We start from the raw sequence: 7,045 nt of genomic DNA, 5'->3' as shown, positions 1-7,045 counted from the left end.
GTGCCAAGCTTCTGAGAAGGCATAGATGCTTTATTACTGTCTCAGCCTCTTTTATTGCTGTATATAAAGTGCTAAATAAGCACATAGTGTAAGCAGTAATAGGAAGTGTTAATGGCGCTTCATCCTCCAGACCCTGTGGTCATGTAATAACTGGGTATAAGGAGGGAGATGTTGGTCAGCTCTGCTATGCAGCCAAGGGGCCGCATTTCCACTGTAACCAAGACTACATACCAGCCCCAGTTACAAGGGAAATCAGATATATAAAAAAGCATTTAAACGTGACCCTCAGTGATCTATTAAGATCTTATGTGAGGGAAGAGGGCGCAATATGTGAAATAAATGATAAATAAATAAATAGCAGCTGTCAATCCAAATCATTGTTATAAAAAAAAGGGTCAGATATCTAAAAATAAGTGTTATAAATTTGAAAATGTGTTTTAGTGCTCATTTGGATTCATGAAAAAAAAAATGAAAACCAGACATATAGTTCCTTTATTTTTCCACAGATATCACCTGATATTGTAAAAAAAATGAAAAAAGAGAGTAAGAAAAGAACATAAAAAATAATCCCTACGTATCACAAAAGAGATGCAAAAATTGTTTAAATATCTAAATGAGAAATAATTATACTGCTATGTAAACTACAAGTATGAAAAAAATGTAAATGTCTGTGGTCAAAAATGGAGGTGTAAATGGTCTGGTTTTAAATTGGCTAACCCACTGTCGCAAACTCTGGAGGGTCAATTGATTTGTCTTAGTGATTTCCAAATTTTTGGTTCCTTGTCTGCTTGACAGAGAGTTGCCAAGATCTTTTTGGAAGAAAATAACCATTACGCAAACTCTGGAGGGTCAATTGATTTGTCTTAGTGATTTCCAAATTTTTGGTTCCTTGTCTGCTTGACAGAGAGTTGCCAAAATCTTTTTGCAAGAAAATAACCATTACGAGGCCTGTGCCAATAGAAAAACAAAGTGATTGAAAATGTTCAAAGTGGCCATAGAGCAAGCATTATTTGTGAGGCAACTGATTGATGACACATCTGAAATGGAAGCAGAAGAAGTACCAGGATCTAAGAACTTAAATTTAATATGTTCAATCAGTCCTGAGGGTCAGTGGGTACATCACAAATAGTCCGTACCATACCTACAGAGAGCTCTTCTGTATGGCAGATAGAAAATATTTAAAGGGATTGACTACTTTCTTTATGCATTTCTTTTTTATAGAACAGATATCAGTAAACAGATACAGATCACTGAGTGACCTACTCTAGGATCTGTAATTTGTTTTATTTTATTTATATAATTTTATTTTTTATATATATTTTTATTACATTTTTAATATATTAATTGGGAGGTGAGGGAAGGAGGGAAAATCAGGTAAAGGAAAATGGGGAAGGTAAAGGGGAATTACATATTAGAGAACTCAAAATACAGATACATACAGTGGGTACAGAAAGTATTCAGACCCCTTTAAATTTTTCACTCTTTGCATCATTGCAGCCATTTGGTAAATTCAAAAAAGTTCATTTTTTTCTCATTAAAGTAGACTCTCCACCCCATCTTGACTAAAAAAATAGAAATGTAGTAAGTTTTGCAAATGTATTACAAAAGAAAAACTGGAATATCACATTGTCATAAGTAATCAGACCCTTTGCTCAGTATTGAGTAGAAGCACCCTTTTGAGCTAGTACAGCCATGAGTCTTCTTGGGAATGAGGAAACAAGTTTTTCACACCTGGATTTGGAGATCCTCTGACATTCTTCCTTGCAGATCCTCTCCAGTTCCGTCAGGTTGGATGGTGAACGTTGGTGGACAGCCATTTTCAGGTCTCTCCAGAGATGCTCAAGTGGGTTTCGGTCAGGGCTCTGGCTGGGCCAGTCAAGAATGGTCACAGAGTTGTTCTGAAGCCACCACTTTGTTATTTTAGCAGCGTGGTTAGGGTCATTGTCTTGTTGGAAGGTGAACCTTCGGCCAAGTCTGAGGTTCAGAGCACTCTGGAAGAGGTTTTCATCCAGGATATTTCTGTACTTGGCCGCATTCATGTTTTCTTCAATGACAGCCAGTCATCCTGTCCCTGCAACTGAAAAACACTCCTAGAGCATAATGCTGCCACCACCATGTTTCACTGTTGGGATTGTATTGGGCAGGTGATGAGCAGTGCCTGATTATCTCCACACATATCACTTAGAATTATCACCAAAAGGGTCTATCTTCATCTCATCAGACCAGAGAATCTTATTTCTCATAGTCTCGGAGTCCTTCATGTGTTTTTTAGCATACTCTATGTGGGCTTTCATGTGTCTTGCACTGAGTAGAGGCTTCCATCGAGCCACTCTGCCATAAAGGCCCAGCTGGTGGAGGGCTGCAGTGGTTGACTTTGTGGAACTTTCTCCCACCTCCCTACTGTATCTCTGGAGCTCAGCCACAGTGATCTTGGTGTTCTTCTTTACCTCTCTCACCAAGGCTCTTTCCAATGATTGCTAAGTTTGGCTGGAGGGCCAAGTCTAGGAAGACTTCTGGTGGTCCCAAACTTCTTCCGTTTAAGGATTATGGAGGCCACTGTGCTCTTAGGAACCTTGAGTACTGCAGAAATTCTGTTGTATTCTTAGCCAGATATGTGCCTTGCCACTATTCTGTCTCTGAGCTCCTTGGCCAGTTCCTTTGACCTAATGATTCTCATTTGGTCTGACATGCACTGTGAGCTGTGAGGTCTTATATAGACAGTGTGTGCCTTTCCAAATCAAGTCCTATCAGTTTAATTAAACATAACTAGACTTCAATGAAGTAGAACCATCTCAAGGAGGATCATAAGGAAATGGACATCTAGCTTAAATATGAGTGTCTGAGCAAAGGGTCTGAATACTTATGACCATGTGATATTTCAGTTTTTATTTTTTATTACATTTGCAAACATTTCTACATTTCTGTTTTTTTCCAGTCAAGATGGGGTGCAGAGTATACATTAATGAGGAAAAAATGAACTTTATTGAATTGACCAAATGGCTGCAATGAAACAAAGAGTGGAAAAATTAAAGGGGTCTGAATATTTTCCGTTCCCTCTGTATACTAGTAAAATAGTTAACAATATAAGGCTTAGTATGTATCTAATAAACATTATAATGAACATAAGAATATTTTAACATTAAGTATTACTAAAAGAAAAAGGATAGGATCTGTAATTTGTAAATAATCCTTACAAGTGTTGAATTTCTCAGAGGCGCCTCCACAGGAGTGAACAATAGGTTTCCTCAGTCGAAATCTGGTAGGTCCTCCAAAAAGAAAAATGAAGGGCGGCAGGTGAGGTCAAATTTGCCTAAGTCCATGTTCTATAGATGTTTACACCAGTGGCAACTTGTGCAGCTGTACAGAGGCCCAAGAGGTAAGGGGCCCCAGGAAGAAGTATGCATTATAATGAGCTATTGAACAGCAAGGGGCCCATATATTGTTCTTGCACGGGTGCCCCATGTGTTTGTGTGTACTCTTGGCATACATATATCCAGTGTCGGACTGGGGTGCCAAGGACCCACTACTAAAATTGTCTTTGGGGGGCCTACTTTTCACCCGCATATAAATATTACACTACCCTCATTCACAAATTTACCTATATCTCTATATGATAATTAACTGGATAGTTTGGTTAATGAATAATGAGATGCTGCTTTTTTCTGTACAGAGTGAATCAAGTGAATTATGCCCATACGGTGGGGTTGAGGGCCGGGATCTGAACAGGGGCCCACCGGGGGATTCCCCTGTTACCCTATGGGCCAGTCCGAGCCTGCATACATCCTAATACATATCATTGCCATATAATGTCCTATTTATCCATGACCTGAATCCACAAACTAAAATACAGAAGTAAGAATCACCAGATGCTATCACAGACTGAATCATTTAGATTTAGAGTAAGAAGAGTTTGGGGGGAGGCACATGGCACATTAATCAGAGTTGGAACAATGCAGAGTATTTGAATATGTTGCTAACCAATGTGTGCGCAGACATGAAGGCACATATACTTTTGCAACCATTTTATTTCCCTATTATTAAGCAGATTTGCAAATATATTTCTCAATATTTCCTACAGTTTTGTGTAGAAAACTCTCCTGCAGAATTATGTGTCCACAGTCAGCGAACAAATCACATCCGCACATTGACAAAGCACCATGAAACAATTAGTGACACTAAGTTACCACATAAGGCAATTACAGTGTCAGAGGGTCAGGCGATTACAGGTGCAGATGATTCTGTGCCCGTTCTACATGAGTAACATGTTTTCAGTCAATGACATCCCAGAGCGGAGCTGATATACAAATGTGAATCCAGCAGAGCTCCATATGTTTTGCCTCAATAGAACCATCCCTGTAGTGCGGCATTATCTATGCCGGAACTGTACACAGATAAGTAAGGTCCTCCTGTGAACATATTCCCAATATATCTCAATGTAGTCTCTTATTTCTGCTCATCACATTGCAAAAAGTGCAGTTCAATGCCGATATAATGCATGTGCCCAATAGTAACAAATAGAGTGTAAATATGTTATGGCTTTCTGTCTACTACAGAGCTGGGTTTATAGTGTGGCCAACTCACTGAATACCTGGTATTCTATATTACCTTAGCTTCGAGAATTATCTTTATACAATCAAACTTAACTCTGATACATCGGGTATACCAGAACAAGGGGAATTTATTTTTCAATGGTAGTTTTGTGATGTAAACACTTCAAGACCTTAAATTATCTACAGATATAGCAGAGGTTATTTGTCATTTAATAGTTTCTGTATACCTCCGGGATAATGCAAGAGTTTTACATGTAAACTACCAAAAATCATAACAAATAAACTCAGCTCTGCTGAATCTTTTATATTATATAAGGTTAATTATGAATGGTCCCAAGCAGGTAATGGTAGGATATCATATGTGATTAGACCTTGCTGATTTCTGCCTATGGGCTAGTGAGCAATGCATCTGTGTCAGTAGCGTATTCAGGGGGGGCAGCCGGGGCATGTGCCATGGGCGCAGCCGACAGGGGGGCACCAGCGGGCCGCCTGATGATGCGGCGGTCCAAGGAGACTCCTCCTCGGCAGCATTCTGTCGCCCCTACACTGAGATAGTCCCGTTCTCTGAGCTGGCTGTCAAGTTGACAGCCGGCTCAGAGAAAGTGCGTCAAATTCCAAGTGTCAGCGGCGTAACTACCGTGTCGCAGCTGCGATGGGGCCCGGAGTGCTTAGGGGCCGGCCCAGTCCAGCAGAGACTGGGCGGACCAGTAAGCACTCTGAGCTACACAATGGGCCGACGGCCCTTTAAATCTTCTGTGCAGGCCCTGGTGCGCGTGCACTCTCTCAGTGCGTGCACGATCATGGGTGGGACTGCACTTGTCCCACAGCAGAGTCCCTCCACCGCAGAGAGCCGCACACCACAACTATGGCTGCCGCTGCTCTGTGCGCACAGGACCTGTGATGAGGTCTCAGGATGGGAGGAGTCAGGAGTCACATGATCAAGGGCCTCCGTGTAGTGCAGGACTCTGCTGGTTGCCATGGTGCTGGACGAGGGTAAGCTTTTGTGTGGGGTCAGGAGTGGCTTGTGTGGATGTAGCAGAGCCGTGTATGTATGAGGTGTATAAAGCGGAAACCGTGTGTGCAAGGTGTATGGAGCGGACCTGGGTGTGTACGAGGTGTATGGAGTGGAAGCCGTGTGTGCAAGTTGTATGGAGCGGACCAGGGTGTGTACGAGGTGTACGGAGTGGAGCCGTGTGTGCAAGGTGTATGGAGCGGAGTCGTGTGTGTCTATGAGGTGTATGGAGTGGAGCCGCATGTGTGCAAGATGCATGGAATGGAGTAGTGTGTGTACGAGGTGTACAAAGCGGAGCCGTGTGTGTATGAGGTGTACAGAGTGGAGCCATGTGTGTAAGAGGTGTACAGAGTGGAGCCGTGTGTATACGAGGTGTACAGAGCGGAGCCGTGTGTATGAGGTATACAGAGCCGAGCCGTGTGTTTATGAGGTGTAGAGAGCGGAGCCGTGTGTGTACAAGGTGTACAGAGCAGAGCCGTGTGTGTATGAGGTGTACGGAGAGGAGCTGGGTGTGTACGAGGTGTACGGAGTGGAGCCGTGTGTGCAAGGTGTATGGAGCAGAGTCGTGTGTGTGTGTCTATGAGGTGTATGAAGCGGAGCCGTGTGTGTACGAGGTGTATGGAGTGGAGCCACGTGTGTACGAGGTGTACGGAGTGGAGCCGTGTGTGCAAAGTGTACGGAGCTCAGCTGCGTGTGTAGGAGTAACTAGGTATGGCCATTATACTTTACGCAATATGTGTGTGTGTGTTTGTGCGTGCATGCATAGCGCTGCGGGTGAATGTGCAGAAACGTAAATGGTTTTTGTGTGTGTACGGGGAAGAGAGGCGAGGGCAATAATGGGGCTGATGGTGAGAGGGCAATAATTGGGATGGAGGGGGAGGAGGAAATGATGGATGTGGTGGAATGGGCAATGATGGGGGTGGGGAGGCAATGATGGAGGTGGTAGAATGGACAAGGATGGTGGTTGTTATGATCAGGTGGCCTTGGAGCGGCATGAAAAGACCTTCGCTGGAGCAGTGGTAACTTTACTGACCGCAAACCCTGATCCTATCACCGCAACTAGAAGTAGCCGTGGGGTGTGCCTAACCAGACCTAGACACCTCGACACAGCCTAAGGACTAAATATCCCTAAAGATGGAAATAGGAAAACTCTCTTGCCTCAGAGTAGATCCCCAAAGGATAGGTAGCCCCCCACAAATAATGACTGTGAGTAGGAGAGGAAAAGACACACGCAGACAGAAAACAGGGATAAGCAAAGGAGGACACTTCTACCTAGATAGGAAAGGATAGTACAGGATACTATGCGGTCAGAATAAAACACTACAAAATATCCACAGCAGAAAAATACAAAAACTCCACCACCTAACTAAAGATGTGGAGAGTATATCTGCGACTCCAGCGAGTCTAACTAGACTGAGAAAAACATCAGGCACAGTCTAGCAGGAACAAAATAGAAACAAGATAAGCACAGAAAATAAACACA

This window comes from Ranitomeya imitator, chromosome 2, assembly GCF_032444005.1.
Source record: "Ranitomeya imitator isolate aRanImi1 chromosome 2, aRanImi1.pri, whole genome shotgun sequence".
In the NCBI taxonomy this organism is placed as follows: domain Eukaryota; kingdom Metazoa; phylum Chordata; class Amphibia; order Anura; family Dendrobatidae; genus Ranitomeya; species Ranitomeya imitator.
Note: the sequence above shows the minus strand (reverse complement) of the source record.